The following is a 24,778-nucleotide window of genomic DNA, read 5'->3' on the forward strand; positions in this document are numbered from 1 at the left end:
AGATGAACGAAGAACCATCTCCTTCGGGAAGCAGGTCAGTAATAACCACTACCAAGAACCCCAGCTGGGTGGAGGGAAAGGTTCTGTGAGGTGGGCACCGGGCAGATTCAAGGGCACCTTCCTTTGGTTGTTCCCTTTTGTACATTCTGTGCGTATGGTGGCTAGACTTTGCTTCTGTGAGCATCTGTGAAAGACGATTATTTTGCCTTTTGGAATGGGGAGGAGCATTTTCAGGGAAAGCTGCCTGGGTCCTTGCGGTCTATTTCTTGGAGTTTTGATTATTTTGCCTTTTTTTTTTTTTTTTTTTTGAGAGACAGAAAGGAAACATGAGCGGGGGAGGGGCAGAGAGAAGGGGATAGAGGATCTGAAGAAGGCTCTGTGCTGACAGCAGAGAGCCCAACATTGGGCTCAAACTCACAAACCGTGAGATCATGACTGGAGCCAGAGTCGGATGCTTAAGCACCTGAGCCACCTAGGTGCCCCGGAGATTATTTTGTTCCTGAGCTTCTGTCTTCGTCTTTGGGGGCTGCTGTAACAAATACCATAGTCTGGGTGGCTTACAACAGACATTTGTTTCTCACAGTTCTGGAGTCTGGGAAGTCCGAGATCAAAGTGCCAGAAGGGTCAGTGTCTAGTGAGGGCTCACTTCATGGGTGGCAGATAGTGGCCTTCTGGCTGTGTCCTCACATGATCATTATATGTGGTAAGACAGAAAGAAAGAGATACTGGCATCTCGTCTTATAAGGGCACTAATTCCATTATGAGGACCCCTACCATGACCTCACGAAAACCCAGTCACCTCCCAAAGGCCCCACCTCTAAACACCATCATTTTAGGGGCTTAGAGTTTCAACATACCAATTTAGGGAGGACACCAACACTCAGCCCATAACAGACGTCCTCAGGTGCACATGGCCTAAATCAGGTGTAATATTATGAGCAATCCCTTCCTTGGGTTAAAAAGCAGCAGGATATTCTTCCTCCGTTAGTTTCCCCTGTTCTTGTAAAATTAGCCTTGATCATGACATTTGGGGACATCTTGAATCTTTAAAAATTAAACTGTTTCTGTGGAGGTAAAATAAACAGGCGTTTCCCTTCTAAGAAAGGTAAACCTTAAACTTGATGGGATTCAGGTGGTAAGTGATCACGCTCCAAGCGCTGACTGGCTGAGAGAAGACGAGCCAGCAGCCCAGCCAGACTGTTTCCTCTGAGATTCCAGAGGCTCCCTGAGCATCTGCCATCAGGGGACCCACACCCAGGGCGATGCATTCAGAGCCACGCACACACGCCCGGTGGCGCAGTCAAGCACAGAGTGGCCAGTCGCATACAGGTTCACCCCGTGCCAGCACTCTGGGACCCCCACTCACAAAGGGCCCTTTCACACCCAGCTCACCAGCGCCCACTGTCTCACATTCGAGGCTGACACGACCCGAATGCACAGACCGACATCAGCCTGGCCCATCTTCTGTGTCGTGGGAAAGGTGGAGAAGAGGTGACAGGGAAAGTCTGGTTTCCCCGAAGCGCTGGCATTTTGTTAATCTCATCTCAAATGCTGTCACTCACCCAGAAAGGTCCTAAATGCGCCTTACTTCCGCTTCTGAAGCAGCGGGATGTGGCGGCGGCTGTCTGGGTGCTCTGGAGGCCGCCCCGGGAGCCGCCCCGGGAGAAGGGAGGAAAAATACCAGAGCCGCCTGGACCAAGCAGTGACTGGGGAATGGAATCACCCAGCTGAGGGCCGGCCACCTCCTCGGGCTGCGCACCAGGCTGCTGGGAACAGTTCCATCAGCTGAGAAGCACTGAGAAACGTCTGCTTGTTTTTGGTGACTCTTCCTACACCAGAGCCTTCAAGAACCACAGAGAGAGGTGTTGTTAGCAGAACTGAAAACCCTTGTAAGGATGAACTTGTGAGCTGGATCCCTTATCCGGGTGAAGCCTGGAAATAGAAGATTAAAATCAGGACTGGTGTAAATAACACCTCTTCTTGCAATTAACAACATTAACTACAATGATTGACAATAAGTAACAGTAGTACTGAGCATTTACTTTGTTCTAAGCCCTGCCCTAGGACTTTTGCATACATCATTTCACTAAACTTCTCAACAGCTCGAAAGAGAAGTACTTTTACAATAAGCAAGACTAAGACTCAGAGAGATTAAGCACCCAAGATCCCCCAGCTAGTAGGAGGCAGATCTAGGTGTCTGCAGTGTCTGTGTGATTCCAAAACTTTACGCTGTGGCTGGAAGGGATGACCTCACTCAGGCTTTCAGAATCGAGTACTTTTCCAATTAGCCAGTTTAGGATTGCCTCAGTGAGGAGTTATAGGAACTAACCACCCCTTCCACTGCTCCAGGCTGGGACAAGTGTATGTGGCAGTTCATGGCTTTGTCACCAGGATCTAGCCTTACTCTCCGTCTTTCCCACAGGCACAGGACTGTGTGAAGGGGGTGGGGACTTGTAGGGACATGGAGACTGAACTCTGGGCTCCCCCCTCCTCCTGCGTTCAGGCTGCAGAACCCATCTTGCCGGGGGGAATGTTTACCAATCATTCCTAGATCCCAAGCCAAGCATAAATCATGAAATAACTAGGGTAAGTGTAGATTCAATAGGAACACACCCACCGTCAAGGTCCCCAGGTACTCTTCACTCATGAACAACCAGCCCAGGTCACTTATTTTTAAGGTGAACCTTGGCAGGCATTGGAGTCACCTGAAGCTTCTGTGTAACCACTGCTCGTAGGGCCCACCCCAGGGACTTTGTCCATCAGTAGGTCTGGGCTGCGGCCAGAGAGTTTGACCCACAATTCCAGGTGCCACTGACGCTGTGGGTTGGGAGACCAACTTTTGAGAACCACTATTTAGGGGATGCAGGCTTTACCTTTGTCTGTCATTTCACTTCTGGGCACTTACCGCTGCCTATTTAAATATGACAGCAGCTGTTCTAGGACTTTCATCCGTACCACCTGTACTGGTTTCCTGTTGCTGCTGTAACAGGTTACCACAAACCTCGTGGCTTAAAACAACACCACTCATCCGATAGCTTTGAGGTTAGAAGTCTGAAACAGGCAGGCAGGGGGTGCCTGGGTGGCCCCGTTGGTTAGGCGTCCAACGTCAACTCAGAGCATGATCTCAAGGTTCATGAGTTCGAGCCCCACATAGGGCTCTGTGCTGAGAGCCTGGAGTCCGATTCAGATCCTTTGTCTCCCTCGATCTCTCCCCCTCCCCCACCCACACTCTGCTTCTCTCTCTCTCTCTCTCTCAAAAATAAACATTAAGGAGACGCCTGGGTGGCGCAGTCGGTTAAGCGTCCGACTTCAGCCAGGTCATGATCTCGCGGTCCGTGAGTTTGAGCCCCGCGTCGGGCTCTGGGTTGATGGCTCAGAGCCTGGAGCCTGTTTCCGATTCTGTGTCTCCCTCTCTCTCTGACCCTTCCCCATTCATGCTCTGTCTCTCTCTGTCCCAAAAATAAATAAACGTTGAAAAAAAAATTTACAAAAAAATAAACATTAAGAAAAAAAATTTGGGGGGCGCCTGGGTGGCTCAGTCAGTTGGGCATCTGACTTCGGCTCAGGTCATGATCTCACGGTCCGTGGGTTCAAGCCCCGCCTCGGGCTCTGTGCTGACAGCTTGGAGCCTGGAGCCTGCTTCTGATTCTGTGTCTCCCTCTCTGTGACCCTCCCCCGTTCATGCTCTGTCTCTCTCTGTCTCAAAAATACATAAACATTAAAAAAAAATATTTTTTAAAAGAAAAAAATTTTTTAATAGATGAACAGGGCTGCACTCCATTATGGAGGGTCTAGGGGAGAATCCACTCCCTTGCCTTCTCCAGGCTGCTTGGCTGCTTTTATTCCTGGCCTTGTGGCCACAGCGTCTTCAAAATCAGCGGGATATAGCATCTTGAAACCTTCACCCCCAGCCCACCCCTCTCTCTCCCTTCACCTCCCCTTCCCCTCTCCCCCTGCCCTCTGCTTCCACCACCATCTCCTTCTCTGGCTCTGACCTTTCTGCCTCTCTCTTATAAGGGCCCTTGTGATTACATTGGGGCCACCTAGATAATCCAGGATAATCTTGCCATTTTAAGATCCTTAACGTAATCACATCTGCAAAGTCCCCACTGCTGTGTAAGGTAGCATAGTCACAGATCTCAGAGATTCAGAATTTAGAGACCATTATCCCGTCTCCTGCCCCACCCTCCCCTCCACCTGTTTGAACAGCAGGTGTCCCTCCTATCCTGTATCACCCTTCCCACAAAAGAAAAACCAAAACAGTATCAGGATTTGCATGATGCAATCCTTCTTACTTTGCTGATAATAAGGGAGAAGAGGGAAGGAGTTAGTGAATTGTCCATCAAGATGAGCCTCTGAGACCATGCCCCAAACACGCCTGCGAAGTCTCCCCATACTTGCCAGACCTTCTGAATCTCAGTCCCTCCTCTTCTGAGCCAGGAGCCTCCAACCCCACTGGGCTTGCTCATTCCAGGCTGTCTCCAGCGCCACCTTCCAAACCTGCCAGCAGGCCGCTTGTGAAAGATGCAGCAAGAGGAACTGAATTATAAGGCTTTCTTGCCTTTTGAGTTTTTGATTATTACCTTCAGAATTTCTGGGCTGAGGTCCCAACCTCAAGGCTGCGAAACTTCTGTTGGTGGGTGTATTAATTTGCTGAAGCTGCCATAACAAAGTACCACAGATGGTGTGGCTCAAACAATAGAAATGTATTTTCTTACAGTTCTGGAGGCTGGACGTCCAAGGTCAATGTGTGGGCAGGTTGTTTCTTCAGAGGTTTCTCGCTTTGGCTTGCAGACGGTCACATTCGCCCTGTGTCCGTCCACACGTGGCCCTTCCTCTGTGAACATGTGCCCCAGGTGCCTCTCTCCCTTCTTATAAGGACACCAGTCTTATTGGATTTGGGCCAACCCTAATGACCTCATTTTCATTTAATCACCTCTTGAGAGACCCTGTCTCCAAAATACACTCGTTCTAATGTACCAAGAGTCAGGACTTCAACATATGAATTTGGGGTTGGGAGTAGGAGACACAACTCAGCCCATAACAGTGGATGGGGGCCCTGGGAGGTTGCAGAAGGTTGCTTCCATTCTATCTTGGTGTCACAGGCAGGGTAGGTAGAATTAGGGTGAGTGTGGGGGAGAAGAAGGCCAGGCCGTCGACTTTAAGAGTGTGCACCTTGGCCCAGCGCTGCCTTTGGTCTTAGGTCAGGGCTGGGAGGAAGGCAGAGAAAGAAGGTCAAAGTAGCCCCCAAAGGTTCAGTGTTAGTCTGTGTAAGCAAGCAACAGCACGTAAGGCCCACCTTCCTCAGACCTAATCCCCTGCAGAAGGGGTTTTGCTTCATCTGTAATTCCCAGATGCTCACAGAAATTCCAGCAAGTCCACAGACGCAGAGGAAATAAAGGAGCAGACAGTGAGTGTTTGTGTTTGATGCTCTGAAAGGCCGGGTGATAGAAAGTGATTTCATTCTCAAGGCATGATGAAACAAATCAAACAGCCTTATCTTATTCTTGATTCATGGGTTCCTCTTTCTTCAAAGCCCTTTAGAGGCAGGACACTGAATTGTCATTGTTAGAGGAAGTGCCACTGCAAGGTCCCTCCTGGGACATGTTGCATCTGTGACTTACAGGACCTAAAATCTCTGACATTTTTCCTTGACAAACCTTTGCTACTTGCTGGTCAGACTCCGTGACCAGTGCAGGCTTAAAATATACAAATATATAAACACACACACACACACACACACACACCACAGACACCGAATGAAACAAGCCAGTCACAAAAGAGACAAACACCACATGATTCCGGTTACATGACGGGCTTTGAGTGGTCAAATTCATACGGACAGAAAGTGGAATGGCTGTCACCAGGGGCAGGGGGAGAGGAAAGAACCAGGAGCTATTGTTTTATGGAGACAGAGTTTCAGTTCTGCAAGAGGAAAATTCTGGAGACTGGTTGTACAACAATGTGAATGTACGTATCAAACTGCTCACTTAAAAATAGTTAACATGGTAAATTTTGTGTTTTATATATATTTTACCACATTTTCCCCCAAAAAAGGGCTGCTGGAAGCAATCGTGTAATGGAAAAAACACATGGGCGGGGTGGGGGGGAGTGGGCAGGACAACCTAGGTTAACCCCATATATGCCACTCACTAGTTTGAGGGCAACATTCTGTTTATTTCCAGGTTAACAAGTCACCCCAAAACTTAGTACCTTGAAACAACAGCAACCATCTTGTTATTCCTCAGTTTCTAGGCCAGGAATTTGGGGACATCTTGTGCTGGGGAGTTCGGGTTCAGGGTCTCTCCCAGCCTGCAGTCTGGTGGAGGACCAGAACAACTGGGGGTTGGTTCAGCATCTCTCTCTCTCTCTCTCTCTCTCTCTCTCTCTCTCTCTCTCTCCTTATAGTCTCAAGGCTTCTCTGTGTGATCTTTCCACATGGCCGAGGTGGGCTTCCTTACAGGTGGTGGCCTCAGGACAACTGGACCCCCTCCGTAGTGGCTCAGACTTTAGGCAGGCAGCTGTCCCAGGGAGTGAGGTAGAAATTGCATCACATTTTCTGATCTGGCCTCAGAGGTCATAGTGTCACTTCCTTCACACCCCCTTAGTCACAAACAAATCATACACCCCCTCTCCACCCCCAGATTCAAAGGGAGGGGAACTAGACTCCACCTCTTGACAGGAAGTGGCAAAGCTCCAGCGAGGGGATTGACCAAATGTAGCTCACCTCTCCAAGGCAGCCATGCCCGCTCATTTACAGGTTGTGTCTGGCCTGGCCACAATGGCAGAGTTACATGTGTGGGACCAGAGACCGCATGGTCCACAAAGCCTAAAATATTTACCACTCGCTATAGAAAAGTTGGCTGACCTGTTCTAGAAGAACATGTCAGACGGAGATACTGTTGCACCCACCTCTGGCAGCTTACCAGCCTCTCTGAACTTCACCTCCGTCTCCAAATCTGTAAAACGGATGGAAGGTCAGGTGTAAAAAGCACTTAGCACAATTCCGCACCCTCACGGGTAAAGTATAAAATGTAGCTCTTCCCTTTCCAGGCCTTATTACGATTTGAGAGCTACAGAACGATGACGAACAGTGTTGCCAGTTCCCGATTTTAGGCACACCTTGGAATTCAGGCAGACTTTACAGAGACCCTCTTTTAAAATTCATTTGTATTACTCCGGAGGAAAGAGATGTTTGCAAGAAGTCTTCTAAAAATGCAACGCCTTCATTTATCGGACGAGCTAGAGTTTTCCCCTTCAAAGAGCAAGCACGGAACGGAGTGAAAGAGATCTGGAAAACTGGGAGCTGAGGGGCGTCTGGGTGGCGCAGTCGGTTAAGCGTCCGACTTCAGCCAGGTCACGATCTCGCGGTCCGTGAGTTCGAGCCCCGCGTCGGGCTCTGGGCTGATGGCTCAGAGCCTGGAGCCTGTTTCCGGTTCTGTGTCTCCCTCTCTCTCTGCCCCTCCCCCGTTCATGCTCTGTCTCTCTCTGTCCCAAAAAAAATAAATAAACGTTGAAAAAAAAACGTTTAAAAAAAGAAAACTGGGAGCTGAGTGAGTGGGGAAGAGCAGGGGGCAGGGAATCTCCCTTTGCCTATGGAGACAAAGACTCCGGAACACATTTGGGCTCAGAGCTGTCTCTGCCACAGACAAAGCAAAGAAAAATGTTTTCCTGGCCTCCCTTCAGCCATCAGCTCCCCTTCCTATTTCCCTAAAGATTAGCTACTCCACCCCCACTGCCTCCCACCTGCCAAGGTTTCCCTTGGATGTTTTCTCTCATCGCCTGGCTATTTCCAAGGCCAGTTCCCCAGCAACTCCCTCGAAGATTATCTGCCTGTGACCCAGCTTTCCTCCCTGCTCCAAATTCAAAAAGGGGCATCCGGGAGCCTGTTTATTAAGTGCCCCTGGACTCTTTCTCTTTAGAAGCAAGCTTCTATTCAAGAAAATAGACACACCCCAGCTAGCACTTACTGTGGTAACAGTAGACCTACCGGTCTCAACTTTTCTACTCAGTTACTGAAAACCACCAAAATTATCAACTCTATTTATCCAGCATGTGAAAAATTACGTTCTGTCTCCTCTCCAAGTTATGTTTGAAAATCTACTTAAAATAATGGGGCACCTGGGTGGCTCAGTCAGTTAAGCCTCTGACTTCGGCTCAGGTTGTGATCTTACAGATCATGAGTTTGAGCCTCGTGTCGGGCTCTACACTGTCAGCACAGAGCCGGCTTTGGATCCTCTGTCTCCCTCTCTCTGCCCCTGCCCTGTTCGTTCTCTCTCTCTTTCTCTCAAAAATAAAGAAACATTTAAAAATAAATAAATGATATGGAAACCAATTTGACAATAAATTATATTAAAAAATAAAAATAAACAAAACCTACTTAAAATTAATAAATGAATGAATGAATAAAATCTACTTAGCTTCACCCTAAGCAATGTTGGAAGAATTGTTCCTTTTTAATGTTTATTTATTTTTGACAGACACAGAGAGAGAGAGAGAGAGAGCTCACACGCAGGGGAAGGGCAGAGAGAGAGAGCGAGACACAGAATCCGAAGCAGGCTCCAGGCTCTGAGCTGTCAACACAAAGCCCAATGCAGGGCTCGAAGTCATGAACTGTGACATCATGACCAGAGCCAAAGTCAGACCCTCAACCAACTGAGCCACCCAGGAGCCCAGAACTGTTCCTTTTTAATGCAGCTATTTGTTGACATGTCATTTTTATATCAAATATTATGAGTGTTTTGGGATGGATGGGAGGGGGAGAGAGGGCCCTTTGGCCCTATTAATTTTTACAGCATTTTCCCCCTCCTATTTACCTAAATTTGTGATTTCATGCAAATTTTATAAAATATTTTGTGTTATCCCCAGAGCCTGAACTCCACAGAAGCCAAAGGCCAACTCAATTTATGCTGCTCCTGAAAGAATTGTGGTTTGGAAAAATTACTCAGATGGCTCCCGAAAAAGTAATAATTCTTATTACTACTGTTTTTGTTCCTACCACAACATCTGCAGAGCACTTTGCAATTTACAAAGGGCTTTCGCACCTGCTACCTCTTTCATGGTCACTGTAACAGCTGTCTTATAGTTATGGTCCCACTCTCCAGATTATTATAAAATGAAGCACCGAATGCATTCCACAGGTTGTTATACAATGTAGCATAGAATACTTAAGCGCACTGCCCTAGATCACAGACCTACCAATTTACAGACCAAGAATTCCAAAGACTTTTGCTTCATCCGGGCTTTCCGTTCATGCCCATGTCTTAGGCACAGGGCCCTCTCAACCAACACTGTCCCTTTGACTCCTTTCTCCAGAATGCCAACCTTCTTCTCCTGAGAAAGGTTTGATTGATTGTATATCCAAAATCACTTATAAAATAGAGCACTACCCACATTTCACTTAAGCTCAAAATGTTTTGTTTTGTTTTTTTCAACAACATACTTCCTGATCAAATCTCTCTTATGTTAGTGACAGAAAAATGGACATCAAGATCTTTTCAGAAGAAAAGCTTTCGTTGTTTTGCTTATTTTTATCTCAAGTAAACATCTGGGAAATCACCAAAAATGAAAATATGTCTGAGATGGTCAATGTCTCAGAAGTACTTTTATGACTATCAATTTTTTTAATGTTTATATATTTATTTTTGAGAGGGAGAGAGAGAGGGAGGGAGGGAGGGAGGGAGGGAGGAAGAGAGAAAGCACGAGAGCAGGGAGAGCAGGGAGAGAGAGAGAGAATCCCAAGCAGGCTCCATGCTGTCCGTGCAGAGCCAGACTCAGGGCTTGAACCCACGAACCATGAGATCATGACCCGAGCCAAAATCAAGAGTCAGACACTTAACCGATCGAGCCACCCAAGCGCCCCTGAGACCATGAATTTAAAGGTCCCATAAAATTGGAAGCTTGAGGGCATCTCTGACAGGAGCACTGCCAGCGAATATACTGAACAACAGCGTTTTCACCTGAGATTCAGTTTTGTCTCCTCGCATGCCCCCTACCTGGCACTGGACAAGATACCTGAGACGTCTGGATGCCACGGAGATAGGATGGCATAATCTCACCAACTGTACATGGAACTGCGACTTCCGAGTGTCCCAGGCCCTTTGCACCTGGCTTAGCAGCTGCTTAGACAAAATGAAAGGATTCCTCTTATGAAATTGTTGACATCATCTTTGCTGTTACTATATACTATTTATTGAACACTTACTACGTGTCGGGTAATAGGGTGAGCATTTCTCATATATTACTTCATTTTATCCACCCAACCCCCTAAGGAAGGTATTCTAATCCTCATTTTACACAGTAAGAAACTGATATTCAAAGAGATTAAGCAACTGTCCCTAGGCGACACGCTTTTAAACCAAAGGTCTTCCTCCAAAACTTGTATTTTGTAACATGATGCAATACTGTCTCCCAGGCGTGGAAAGCGAAGCCGTTGTTGCTTAATAGATTTCTGGTAATTTCAGTGGATATGTTTAGGGCTGGTATCCTACCTTGTTACTATAGTAAACTAAGGAAATCGAGTGGGCAGGCCTTAAGCAGTCTGCAACTTTAAATTCTCAAGTAGTTGAACTTAGAGTAAGCAGGTCCCATTCCTATCATGCCCTCCAACCCTCCCTGGCTGCAGATCATGAGAGTGACTGTGAAGGCAAAGGGAGACATACTTGTAAGCGCTTTTGTTTTTGTCTTTTCTGAACTCTAGAGAGTATGAAAAAGTTTTAAACCTCTGGTAGGGATCCATTCTGCAAGACATCAGAAATCCATAACAGTTTCTGCCTCTTCCAAAGTTCAGGACAGCAGAGGCCGCAGCTAGTCACCCTGTGTGACCTGAATGAGTGGCAGGGGAAGCGTCACAGGGGGTGGAGGGGTGCAGGCAGACAGGCTGCAGAGGGCTGGGGTGGGGTACGGTGACACAACACCGGTAAGGACCCGGCCAAAGAGCAGAATGGGCGAGCGACAACTCCCCACCCTTGGAAAGTGCTTCTGGCTTTAAAAAGATGCAACGCCTTCATGGTCAATTGCATGTTCTCTGTGCATCTCTTGTTTGTAAGTGGCTACTGGGTGGCAATGGAAGAACGAAAGGGCTGCTTGAAAATCAGCACAGAAGGAGGGCTCTCCAAAGAGAGAACTGATGAGCTGAGACCAGAGTGATAAGGTGAAGTTTTAATATCACACACTACGGAGAGGCCTCTGAAAATGTGTGCTCATGCATGTATCATGTGTGCAAGGCTCTTCATGCTATAGAAAGGCAAACATCTGAAAAGTATAGAATGTCCTCCCTTGGGCAGTTTTCAAGATGGTTTTTGTTATGTATGAATTTTGTTGTATCAAATGATGTAGGAAGGAGAAGAAAAAGAAAAGAGCCTACTTCCTGTGTCAGATAGAAGTGCCACACCGTGTCACCTTACACTATATAAACGTTCCCCATCTATCCCATTACACTAGGAGATCATCGATGCCATTACGGGAACTCAGCAGATGAAAAAACAGGGGCTAAAAGAGTTGACTCATATGAGGTCACGTAGCTCGTAATTGGCAGGTCAGGATTTCCAGCGGGTCTGGCTGACTTTGAAGAATGGCCTTTCGAGGTGGCTGGCTGGCTTAGTTGGTAGAGCATGTGACTCTTGATCTCAGGGTCATGAGTTCAAGCCCTGTGTTGGGTGTGGAGCCTACTTAAAATAAAAAAATAAATAAACAAAAATAGAAGAACCACATTTTCCAGTCACCACACTATTGCTGATGGAAGTTGGGCCACCAAGGCTGAGAAGCTTTTTGAAATAGAGAAATTTTGGTCTGGAAATATGCTGTGTAACAGAATTTGTCATATAGAACCTTTTTTTTTTTTTTTAACTTTTATTCAGTTTTGTGAGACAGAGGGAGACAGAACACCAGTGGGGAAGGAGCAGAGAAAGAGGGAGACACAGAATCCGAAGCATGTTCCAGGCTCTGAGCTGTCAGCACTGAGCCCAACGTGAGGCTCAAACTCACGAACTGTGAGATCATGACCTGAGCCAAAGTCGGGCGCTTAACCAACTGAGCCACCCAGGCGCCCGTCATATAGAATCATATAGAGTAGTCAACAAAGACCTACCTCATCGCTAATTTTCCTCTGCTATCATCCAAGAGCATGGGAGTAGTACTGTAACAAGCAAAGGGTGATGAGTTTTATAATAGAGATGGGTAGAAGGTGATAATGAAACACAAATGAAATGAATCTTTTTTTTTTTTTTTTTTTACTGTTTATTTATTTATTTTGAGAGAGAGAGAATCCCAATCAGGCTCCATGCTGTCAGTGCAGAGCCTGATGCGGGGTTCGATTCCTCGAACCCGTGAGATCACAACCTTGGCCAAAATCAAGAGCTGGACTCTTAACCAACTAAGCCACCCAGGCACCATAAATGAAGTGAATCTTAATGAATGACTAGGAGTGTTCAAGCAAGGAAGGACACTTAGCATATATAAATCCATTTGCGTAACTCTAAGCCAAATCAATAAATAAGCAAATAAAATTTTAGAAATAAAATCAAAGTGACTTAGATGGGAAAGGCATTCATTTTCTCAGTAACAGCAAATCTAGAGGTAAGGCGGCCACTGAAGATATCCAAACCAGCTTCCTGCCATGTTTCCACCTGTCATCTTCACTGTGGGTTGTCTTCTCAGACAGATGCTCTTTGTGGTCCCCAGATGGCAGCCACAGTTCAGGGTATCTCTTGGTGATGACAGTATCCAGAGGAAGAAAAGGGATATGGGGGTGATCCTTCCCAGAAGCATTCCCATCAATCTTCCCATCAAACAAGACTCCGCCTCCAAATCTAGGAAGGGGCTGACCATCCCCCAAAGTCATGGCTGCTTGGAAAAGTCAACAGCATTGAGGTCCTGTTGGCAAGGGGGGTGGTTATAAGAAAGCAAACAACAATGTGTGCCACAAGCATAAAGACATATAAAAAGATGGCATTCTGGAAATGATAAATCGTTAGGTCTGAAAACATCAGGAGTTATATGCCAGTGTTTGGTGGTATTTTCTGGGTCAGTAGTCCTCAAGCTCTTAAAGACAGTGAAATATCAAACCATTCTGAGAGGTTTTCATTATTTTTTTCAAAAATGGTAATCATAAAATTTCCTTCAAAACCAAATGGTTAAAAAAACAAATACAGCAATACATATGGTAAAAATAAAATGAATTTAGTTGGATATCATAACGGTGATGACACAATAGTGTATTTAATTTGCATTCTGATATTTGTACTTTATGATTGTACTTTATGATAACAATAGTTATGATTCTCTTTAATTGGAGAATTCAAAGAAGCCTAAAAGATAAAATAAAAATCATTCATAAGCACATCACTTGGCTATAATATACTACTTGATGTCAAAGTAGGGTCTTACATACCTTTTATACAGAATTACAGTAGTGACTTTTTTTTCTTTGTTAGAATGCACTTTGAAGTCAATTTCTTCTTATCACAATTTTCTGACAAATTTTCTACAAAATAAAGGCAAGCTACTGCTGGTCAGTTTATAGAAAAAAGCAACACACTGGCTTATAAATTATAGAGTACAATCGATCACATTAGGAAAAAAAAGAGCAGTATCACTATTGTTTTGTTTCTGTTTTCCCCTAAAGAGGTGAATTTCTGTTGACTTTCTACTTTATGGAGCAGGTTACCTAAACCCAGACTCCAGAACAGAAGTGAGGCAAGCAGCAAAGAAGCAGGGACTTCTTCAGTGTGGTTCTGATCAGGAAGGATGGGGGAGGGGTTGCAAGAACTGGGGCCACATCTCATTCCAGCAAGATGCAGCTTTCACCTTGAGAGTGGTTATGGGTCAAGGCATCAGGGCACCAGCACTAAGAAAGGGATAAGGATGCTCTCAGGACGCCTGGGTGGCTCAGTGGGTGAAGCATCCTACTTTGGCACAGGTCATGATCTCATAGTCCGTGGGTTCAAGCCCCGTGTCAGGCTCTGTGCTGACAGTTCAGAGCCTATAGCCTGCTTCAGATTCTGTTTCCCTCTCTCTCTACCCCTCCCCTCCTTGCTCACTCTCTCTCAAAAATAAATATTAAAAAAAAATTTTTTTAAAAAGGGGGGGATAAGGATGCTCTTGTTGGAACCTTCAGGAAGGTTGTGTCTGTCCATATGCCTTCGTAGAATAACCACTACCAGAGGTCAGGAATGTGCAGATTTCTTTAATTTTTCACTTCCAATATGAAAAAGGAGATCTGAACATCTCTCCATATAGTAGCAAACTACAGCAGGACTATTCTTTTATTTATTTATTTTTTAATGTTGATTGATTTTGAGAGACAGAGAGCGCACACACACGTGCACGTAAGCAGGGCAAGGGCAAAGAGAGAGGGAAAGAGAATCCCAAGGAAGCTCTGTGCTGACAACAGTCAGCCCAGAGCAGCAGAGCCCACCGTGGGGCTCGATCTCAGGAGCCAAGAGATCATGACCTGAGCAGAAATCAAGAGTCGGACACTTAACTGACTGAGCCACTCAGGTGCCTCAGGACTATTCTTTTAAATGTCAGGACCTGTCTAGGCAGGAATCTATCATGAAGGTTGTTGTTTTACCTTGTTTTTTAAGTCCCCTTTGTCTTTCCAGGGAACTTGATGGTTTTAATAACTAAGAGTAAAAGCTGTCAGGAGGATGTAGAATTCCAAGGTTCTTTTGGAAGGTGAGCAGAAACCAAGTTATTCAGAATCTCCAAAGCCCTAGACTTTATGCAAGACTTTCTCCTGTGGGCAGACCTGTCAGCTGGAGAGTGACAGGTTCTGGTCAGGATCTTGAACCCTTGCTCTAAGTGTATTCAACAGTGTGGGAAGCAGGGACAAGACAGACCCAGTGAGACCAATTAGAAGAGTATTTCTCAAAATATCTTGGCAAACAAAATTCAATCTTTCCTGTTGCCCAGAATGTACACAGATCTGGATGCACACACACACTGCAACAAGGTTCAGGAAACAGTACTTACTTTGTTTGACACATCTCGCATTTTCTAATCTACTTCATTGTTTAAATGGTGAAACCGTATGACCCACCTCAATGGATTTCATGACCCCTGAATAAGTCACAACCGGTAGTTCGAGTAACTGTGACTTAGGAAGTTGCTGTGAGCCTCCCGAGGGGAGGTAATAGGATCTAGGAAAGCAGAAAGCTGGATGGTAGGAGGTAGAAGGATTCCAGACAGATTTAAGAAGAGACGGAAGGTCTCAAAGGAATTAGAGATAATGCCCAGAGTTTGCGCTGGGTAGATAAAGGGATCGTTTGCAGAGAGGGGTAATGTTAACTGCAAGACCTGTTATGAGGGTCAAGATAAGGAGCATTTGAGAAATGCCCTTTTTGGGGGTAAATACAACTGCACCCCTCAATTTGAGGCATAGCAAAGAAAAACAATCTAGGGACCACATTGCATAACTCCAGAGAGTGTTTACCTTTTACTCAAAGAGGGAGCAAAATGGTGGTGACGGAAAAAAAGGAAATCGTTAAAGGGGAGGTTGGGGCGGGTGGGGGGGGGGGGAGGAGTGGACTCTGAGCCTGGAAATTCTACTTGGAAAAGACAGTCAGGCTCTAATTCCCAGGGAAACAACCCAGATCAAAGACTCACCTGGTGCTCTGCTATTGGGGCTATCAGGACTTTGGCAAGGCTGAGAATAGGGTAAGTATAGCCCAGGGCTTTGCATTTAGCAAACCCGTGGGCAGGAGTTTGCTTCTTGATGCACCAAGCTGGCAGCAAATTTGGAATTCTCCATCACCAGTTCAGAAACTTAACAGGCGTTTCTTATGCACTTCTTATAAAAATGGAAATCCATTAACTTCATTCTTCTTGCACGCTCTGTGACAGCATCAGGTCAAAGGGACTTTTTTCCTTCCTCTTTTCATGGCGTCCACAGTCTCAATCCTTCTCCTTCAAAATCCTTTATTTTACAAAACAATAGGTTGTGGTGGAAGCCTGTTGCTAGTTGAAGATTCCGAACAATAGGTGTCTCTGAGCCGGGTTTATTGAAATGGTCTTGTCTGTGTCCTGGGGGAGATTGTAAATGAGATGTCAACAGGAGTTCTTTTGTGCGGGTGGCATTCAGCCTGAAAGAGAGGAATTTCCTTACTGTGCTAGTATTTAAAGTAGATTTGTTGCTGCTTTGGCTAAAACTTTTTATCCAACTCCCGGAGCTAACAGCACTGAATGAGTCACTCGGCCTGATTGTGACTTCCTTCCCTCCTTAGCAAAGCACTGACTCAGTCATTTACATTTAGAAAGGAAGACTCCTAAGAAGATTTCTTGGATTTTCCTCAGCTTGAGCCTCTTTCCTAGACCATCACGTGGACCCGAGATGTCAGCAATCCTGTAACCCCCAGGAGAGGGCAGGCTGGCCAGGCTGTTTTTCTCACTCCCGGGGAAAACTCCTGGCTGTTTTGCTTGCTTTCTTTTAAAATCCAAGAAGAGAGACAGTTTCCTGCCTTAAGCCTTTTCCTTTCTCCCTCCCTCCCTTTTTTTCGGGGGGGGGGGGGAGGAGGCGGTAAATGACAGGCAATTTCAGTTTACTATAATTACCACTGAGGTTTGACTAACTCTACCCTTAGAAGATAAGGCAACCGTTTTATTACCTCTCAGCCAGGTGCCTGAGGGTGACGAGCCTCGCCTTTATCTGGAGACCTGACAAGGTCTCAGCAACTGCAAATGGGCTGAATCTTTGAGCAGCGGCCATCCAAACGCTTCCCTTCTCTGTGATCCATTTCCCTGCTCTTTATTGGTAGTTAATTTTGATCCAAACACTAGTGCTGGTTTCCGCATTCCTCCACCTTACCAGTCATATGGCTATGCTAATTACAAACGGTGTAAATTACAAACCTCTGGCCCCAAGCATTCAACACACAGACTATTTTAACCTCCTCTGGTGTGGGAGATTTGCAGTGGGTGTAGTTGCTTTTTCAAAGAGTTGATACTTGGTCAAATCTTTCACCTATGACAGTACACATCCAAAATAATCAAATTGTTTTGCCTTTACTTTCTCCGGCTCCTTTTGAGAAGTAGGGCAGTGCTTGTTTCAGGTGATAAAAGTTTCTAGTGTTTGATCTATGTATGTCCGCCATTTGCTAACCTGTCTCCCCACCCATGGGTTTATTCTTTCATTCAAGATCTTACATGGATTACCTCTGTTATCCCTTGGGTTGGAAATGCGGCATAAAAATATACATTCTGAAAACAATTTTCAAACTGTGTGGGCTAGGTAGCGCTTCAGGGAGTGAAGAGTGCCTTTGCAGATCAACTTTTAGGCAAGTATCCTACTTGGTAGCCAATTAGCACGGTCCCCAGCCTGGACGTAGCACAGAGCCACCCTCCTGTCAGCATAAATTATGGTGGGTCAAGGAGAAGAATGTTGGTTTTACTTATTTTGCTAGGAAGTAACTATAGCTTGAGGGCAGGGGATGAGAATGAGGCAGAACATGATGGAAAAGATGAGTGGAAACACATCCACACCACCTTGCAGATATGAGGTGTTTACCTACAAGAACACACGGGACTTTCCCATTCTGGGCTTTATGTAGACAGCATCCCACCTTGTGGGGAAAGGTTGCTTGAAAGCCTCTCCTGACACCCCTGTTACCATTTCACAAAAATCAAATCAAGATGCTTCCGAGTACAGTGTGTGAAACCAGTAAACGCCCAGGACTCCAACACGGTCGAGGAAAGAGACACAATGTCAGAAGTATCATCACCCTGATCTTGGATTTCTCCTTTCCACCTACAATGCCGTGCGCACCACCACCTCTCACCACCGATCGGCTATCCTCTTTGTAGGCTCAAGGCAGGGCCTGGGAGGCCTCTGAAGGAGGAAGTCCGCAGCTGGGGCGCTTACTGCCAAAGGAGCGGGTAAACGTCATCCCTTCACGGGCACCCGGGTGGCTCAGTCGGTTAAGCATTCAGCTCAGGTCATGATCGCATGGTTTGTGGGTTCAAGCCCTGCATCAGGCTCTGCCCTGACAACGTGGAGCCCCCTTGGGATTCTCTCTCTGCCTCTGTCCCACTTGCTCTCTCTCTTTCTCTAAATAAACTTTAAAAATTTTTAAATTAAAAACATCATTCCTTCATCTGCAATTCTGAAAGCCATTAGCCAAAATCTGACCTTGGAGCTACCTGCATTGTGACTGTTCTACCCCTTCCGGCAGACAAACAGATCAGAGCAGAGGTGCTGCCCTAGCCCCCTGGGGTATGTCCGGTATATTGGCTTCCCACAATCCAAAAAGTTCTGAATTCCAAGCACATGCAACCAAGGATTTCAGACACGGGCTTTTAGATACAGATGGTGTTCTCATAAGGGTTCAAAGGAGAATCTGAAAGACAAAACTATAAGGCAGCTCTTTCGAATCTAAGTAAGGAGGCTTAGATGGGAAGAACTCAGGTTCCAATCAGACTCCACCCTGGAGAACGTGGGCAGCCCCCTCTCTCCAGCCTCCTGGTCACTTCTGGAATTGGATTTCTAGGTATAGCACCTGGCTCTGTTAAATACTGTGAACAAGGATGATGATGGGGGCAGGTAGAGTAAACTGATAGAGATTTTAGTGAGGGCCTCATCAGTTTCCTGGGTTGTTTCACTTTAATGTTTTCCAAATGATAAACACCCAACTGTAAAGTAGAATTTTTAATGCAGCTTTTAAGTGGCCCTTGACCTATCGACGGTAAAGGCTGACTTGGGGACTGAACTCCTGGCTGAAGCACGGATGGGCAAAGAGCCCGTGGGACACCTGGACAGGTTCTTCTCTGGATCTGTGTCCTCATCTGTCCGGGACACAGTTGGGTAATGAAGTGTCATTTTAAGCACTGATTCTTATTTGAGACTCAGTGGCGGGCTGGTATCCTTCCTGGGCGGAGTGGGCTGGTGCAAACGGTATTCTACGGATTAACCCAGACAGTTTTCCTGTTTTCCCTTTGAAAAGGGGGGTTTCAGGGAGGAAAGAGGAATGGAGTAGGATGAATAATTAACTGCCTAACGACACACACCAGGGCGTCCTGTGGCCTCCCACATGCCCTGCTCTCCAGACCCAGGTAATTATTCCTCATCATACTGAAACCAACAGGAAGGAATGGTGGATGCATTTTCTTTCTTCTACACTTCCCCTCACATCCTGTTTTTCCGGCTTTGGGGATTTGAGCTTGCCTTGTGCAAAAACTTCTGTTCCAGGCCAAGCCCTCCCTCCAGACCCTCCGTCCACAGGGCAGCAGAAGCGGGTGGCTCTGATAGGGTTGCCCTTTCTCCAAAGCCCAAGGAGGCTGACCGTGAGCAGAGGGGTTCCCAGCAAATCCAGCTGGAAGTTTCAGTTAGGACTTAGCCTGACTGGACCCGCGAACTATGCCGATTTGTACACAGGTCACTCTGCACAGCCACCTCACTTTCTCAAGGGGCACAAGTTGGCAATATGTGCCTGATACTCAACTCCCAGCTACCGTCAGCTACTCCACACAGACCCAGGGTTAGGTAGGCTTGAGTGCTCCTTTGTTTACCAGACACACAACGACATGGCAGGAGAGTCCTGTTTGGTTGTGTGATTCCATTCCAGATTTTTCCTGGTATTCCAGGCTCCAGGTCCCATTGTGCAGGTGATACTAATTCTCATGAAATAAGACCAGGAGGTAAAGAAAGTTCTTGGCTCTCGGATATCCATCTTGTGCAAGCAGAGAACAGAATAATGAGAAGGCAAAGAAAGGCAGCTGCGTGGGACAAGGGCAGCTAGCATCGTCAGCCCCTCACATGGCCATTTGCTGAGGGCCCGTGGGCAAAGCCAAACAGAAGACGGAGGAAGTTAGGCGAATAATCCACAGGAACAACTGCGTTCAGCTAATACTAGGTTGGGCTTTTGCATACCAGCTCATGGCAAAAGATGGCCGGTCACAAATGCACTTGGCCAGCACTCGGCCAATGCCAGACAGAGATGGGCATCAGTGACAGGAGATTTTATTGCAGTATCCAAGGTCACAGAGAACGGCTTTGCTGAGTATTTATTTTACTTCTACCCTGATGACCTCCCTCTCCTATTCGTCCCTTTCTCTTTTTCTCCAGGAGGGGTCTTCTCATCCCTGTTCTTTCCTTCATGTACCCAGCATTTTACCACGGTGCTACTATGTACCATGCATGTTCCAAGCACTGTAATCATAGTGAACAAAATGGACAACGATGCTGACCAGGTGGTTCTTACATCCTTAACTAATTCCTTTCTCAGTCTCATCAGAAAAAAAAAAAAAATCACCTAAGAGAATATAGGCAAGTGTGGCTGAGAAGTGACATCTGACAAGAAATGAAACCTAGTTGAAGAGAAGCTTAAAAGACAAATTTCCTTCCCCACTCCTGGCACCATCCCTATCCCAGGCCTCGTAGGCATGCTGTCCTTCAGCAAGACTGAGTCTGCACTAACCTGAGGAGATGGTTGACCAGCTGCCCAAACAGGAAACCTTATATAATTCTGTAACCCTGACCTTGGGCCCTGAATCTTCCCCTCCTGTAAACAATCCATTCCATCCAGGAAAACCTGCAGATTGGCTGGGACAAATTTTGAAAAACACACACAATGTGACGAACGTTGAAAAAAAATCCCTAAGTCCTACAGGAAGTGATACATCTGATTCACTGGTAGAAATCACTTCATAAAGTGATGGAACAAATGGAAATTTAATCCTAACACATGAAACTGCCAGGGCAGTCACTTATGTACATGGATGACTCAACAGCACCTGTTGGAAAGACCGGGAAAATGAGCCGTGAAATCCTGATCACATTCCCTTCTGGAAGCAATAGCCCTGCCTTGCAAATTAGTAAGCCCAGTGTTCTCAACATCCCGACTTCAACATTTGTGCCTCGTTCTTAAGAAGGCTATGACTCACCGTGGCTACTGGTCAAATGATTCTTACTCAGAGCTGTGGGCTTTAATCTTTAGTATTAAATGGTCTAGGCAAATACTAGCCAAATGTCTGTCTACTTTCAAGATGTTCCTTTGAAATGATTGATTTCAGGCAACAACTGGTTTTCCATATGGTAACCCTCAATTTCTAATATTATTTCACTTGTTGCCAAGTTTCATTAAAAGTCCACATTAGAAGCTTCAGACCTCAGTCGCTGGACCTGGGCCTTCTAAAATGACTTTCCTCCAAACACCATTTAACTTCCTTTAATTTAGTTAATTAATGGAACTTTCTGAAAAGCACTGTTACTTTGATCTGAACCTCTTGCTTTAGTTTCCAGCTAACATTTCCAGGGAGGGAGAAAGAACGGATGCCCTCGCAACTGGCTGGGGCTAACAGAGGCTCACAACTTTGGCCATCCCTCCAAATCAGAGACATCTGAAGGGGAGTACTTGAGAGGAAGAAGACTGGTTAAAAATAATGCCCTCGGCATTTCTGTGGGTGTTTGCCCCACACAGAGATAAAACAGCGAAACCGGTACTGCAAGCCATAGGAAGCTCGGCCTGCAGTCTGGAAATCCTAAATAATCCTTGCAAGTAGACCAAGTGGAAGCCAAAGATGAGACTTAGAAATGCTTCTGCCCAAGAGAAAGTTTTCTGCATACAACTTACAAAATCAGATAAAAATTAAAACCGGAAAAGGCAACTCCCAGCAGGAATCCTCAGTTTCTTGGCTATTAGTCCTTGCTGCCATCCATCCAACCAAATGGCTAGGGTAGTTCTTGCTGGCCTTTCAACTTGCCACCACAAAAAACGTTACCCTAGCTGCTGTTCAGAACAAAACAAAACCCACAACCTCAACCCGGAGATCTTACGCTGCAGCAAGGGTAAGATTTTTTGTGAAGGCGATCGGTTCAAAAGCAAGACATTCTGAATCGTGACCAACACTCTTTGTGTTCTTTTGGAAGGCAAGACTAGCAAAGGAGTCCACCCCTTTCCGTAGCGTGACTTACCTTGGAGCTGAGCCGCGGATTTCCAAGTACCTCGCTGAGGTTCCGAGCTTGGCCACAAGGCGGCACTCGAGAGTAGGGCTGCCCGCAAGCAATACCTTTTTCTCCAGTCTCTTGGCTGGGGGGGAGGGGCGGGGTATGGAGGTGGGGGGGGGGGTGGGGGGAGATGCAGCTGGCTTTAAAAAAATGCATCCATCTGTTCTCTGAAATTATGCCACTTGCCATTTTACAAGGCGAAGGTTGCCACGTTACCTGTTGCCCGGTTCCTGGGAGTGCTTGGGGAAAATGTGGGCGAGAAAGGTACAGCACAAAGTCCTCCAGCTTGGTGCCTTTCAAGCTCTTTGGACCGGGCTGGCGCTGACATTTGGAGAGCAGCTGCCGCGGATTGCCCGAGCATTGTTTGGTTGTAGTTCTAACAGAGGAGTGGCTGCCTGTTACATCATTTCCAGGCATGAAGTGCCTGGGGCTTTTTTTTTTTTTTTTTCTTTTTTAATGACTAACTCTGATCCCTCCCTCCCTGGATTTTGGTACAGTACAAGCTCTGTGCGCAACAGGCTCACCTCAGGAAGCCCAAGTTTTGTAGCAACTTGTTAAAACAACTTGGGTGCCTCTTAGAAAAAAAAAAAAAAAAAAGTTGGGACTTTGAAACAAACCTTTCCATTCTTCCGTCTGAGAACAATGTTGTGTTTGATTAGCAAGCCGAGCGCTGCGGGCCCCAGACCTCTGTTCTCCCGCAAGAGCCGGGCTGCTATCAGATGAATAGATCTCCAAGCCAGACATGCCGAGGCTTGGGGCATTTGTCTGGCATTAGGAAGTGTCTGGAAGACTAGCAACTACCAACTGGCAAGTCTTATGACTAAAGAGTTATTACACCACTCCTCCCTCTCTGTCCACATTCCCTGCCCTTCCCCTCCGCGCTCACACAAGCGTGCTTTTTTTCTACTTCGGCGGAGAAGAGGTTAGCTGGCCTCTGTGGTTTCCGTGGAGGATGGCTTTAGTGGCAACGGCTGTGCCGGCCGCGTCCCGCCGGCCAACACTAACGGGGAGAGACGGCCAGAAGCGGGGTGCGTCTCCCGGGAGCCCCGCCCTCTCAGCGGGAGGCGGCGCTGCCGGGACCACTGACCACCACACTTTGGGTGGCCTGGAGATGTTCAGCTGTAAATATTTTGAAACGAGGGAGCGATTTTTCCATGTGTATTTTGTTTTAAGAAGTTCCTCCCTTTTTGCAGTGTTTTTAAAGACGCAGACGGTGCACCCCTTGTTGACCACTCCGAATTCATTCATTCTCCACACCTTTGTCAGGTTCCTACAGGGTGCACACTGCTGTGTTGGGGGCCGTTTGGGGGCATTTTCTCCTGGGAAGCATTATGCTTTATTGGACAAGGTGGTTTTGTTTTTTGTTTTTTGTGTTTTCTTTTTTTTTAGTTTATTAATTTATTTGGGGGGGGGAGGCAGAGAGGGAGGGAGAGGGAATCCCAAGCTGCCAGCTCAGAACCCGAGGTGGCGGTGGGGGGGCACGAAGTGGGGTGTGGGGGGCTGGATCCCACAAACCGTGAGAGCATGACCTGAGCCAAAATCAAGAGTAAGTGGGTAGGGGACTGAGCCACCCAGAGCCCCATGGACAAGGTGTTTAATGGTGGGTGAATAGAGGTGGTTTGGGGGAGGGCCGGGTGAGTTATGCTAACTCCACTACTTAGTAGCTGTATAAATTAGACTCTTCAGTTACCTGCCCTGAGCCTCAGTCTTACCATCAAGCAAATGGGGATAGCAAGAGCTTCCTCTGTCGTGAGACCATGTCTTAAATTCTTAGCACAGTGTGAAACGGAGTAAGGATTCACTCTCTGGCGATTTGGTTGATCTAACAGCACATCAAAAGTCTGGACCAGCGGGCACCTGGTGGCTCAGTCAGTTAAGCCTGCAGACTCTTGATTTCAGTTTCTCAGTTCTTGGGATGGAGCCCCCTGTCAGGCTCTGCACTGACAGCTGGGAGCCTGCTTGGGATTCTCTATCCCTCTCTCTCAGCCCCCCTCTCTACCCCTCCCCCACTCACATGCACGCGTGCACACACACGCCACGCGCGCGCTCTATTTCTCTCTCTCTCTCTCTCTCAAAATAAATAAATAAAAATAATAATAAAGAGTCTGGACTAAAGGCGCACCTGGCTGGCCCAGTTGGTGGACCACGTGACTCTTGATCTTGGGGTGGTGAGTTCAAGCCCCATGTTGGGTGTAGAGCTTCCTTTAAAAAAAAAAAAAGTCTGGACTAATGTTCCATTTTATCATCTTTGTTTTCACCTGTGTTTGTGCTTTTATCCTGTGAAGGACTCAAGCCAGAACACTGGTGTGTCCAGCACTGGGTGGGGGGAGTCCAGCCTGTGTGACATATCACCATGGGGAGCATCACCTCCAGTTCCCTGGCAGTTCAGCACTTCTGGGCCTACTTGATGCAAAGTCGCAGCAGCAAATTTCTCTTAGTAGCAGCCTTGCCCTCATCTGTGCCAAAATGCATTCCCAGGATGCCAGAACATTCGTCATTGCTACCAAACAGCCTTGTTGGTAACTCTCCCTGACCTCCTCTCTTGATTTCACTTCACTCTCAAGGAGTCTCTACTTCTCAAATTCTTTTCTAGCTTTTATTAATATTCCTAAAACCACAGGAGCTCCGGTTTGAAAGAAATCTTGCCATCTACTTCCGGCCCCCATCAGATGGTGATACAATTTTTAATTTATTTAAATATTATTTTTTAAGTTTATTTATTTTTTTAGTAATGTCTATACCCAACATGGGGCTGGAACCCCAAAATCAAGGGTTGTATGCTTTATCGCACCGAGCCAGCCAGGTGCCCCAGATGGTTGTACAATTTTGATAGCTTCCCAG

The 24,778-nt window shown here is 46.5% G+C and overlaps 1 protein-coding gene and 2 long non-coding RNA genes across 15 annotated transcripts in view; 1 reads left to right on the forward strand and 2 right to left on the reverse strand.

The window, feature by feature from the left end:
- DLGAP1 (DLG associated protein 1) overlaps positions 1–24,778 on the forward strand; it is a 902,804-nt gene that overhangs the window by 803,302 nt on the left and 74,724 nt on the right. The gene's annotated exons all lie outside the window — the stretch shown is intronic.
- On the reverse strand, positions 386–7,305 carry LOC123588598. The gene is made up of 3 exons (XR_006707925.1): positions 6,214–7,305; positions 4,407–4,514; positions 386–1,932 (listed from the first exon to the last, which is right to left on the reverse strand). It is a non-coding gene; the product is annotated as an uncharacterized LOC123588598 (long non-coding RNA).
- Positions 12,219–22,911, reverse strand: LOC123588596. Of its 2 annotated transcripts, none has more exons than XR_006707923.1 (4): positions 21,905–22,911; positions 15,607–16,082; positions 13,391–13,501; positions 12,219–12,873 (listed from the first exon to the last, which is right to left on the reverse strand). It is a non-coding gene; the product is annotated as an uncharacterized LOC123588596 (long non-coding RNA). The 2 variants fall into 2 exon arrangements; XR_006707922.1 differs by having other exon boundaries at positions 13,391–13,483; positions 21,905–22,900.

This window comes from Leopardus geoffroyi, chromosome D3 (genome assembly GCF_018350155.1).
Source record: "Leopardus geoffroyi isolate Oge1 chromosome D3, O.geoffroyi_Oge1_pat1.0, whole genome shotgun sequence".
NCBI lineage: Eukaryota > Metazoa > Chordata > Mammalia > Carnivora > Felidae > Leopardus > Leopardus geoffroyi.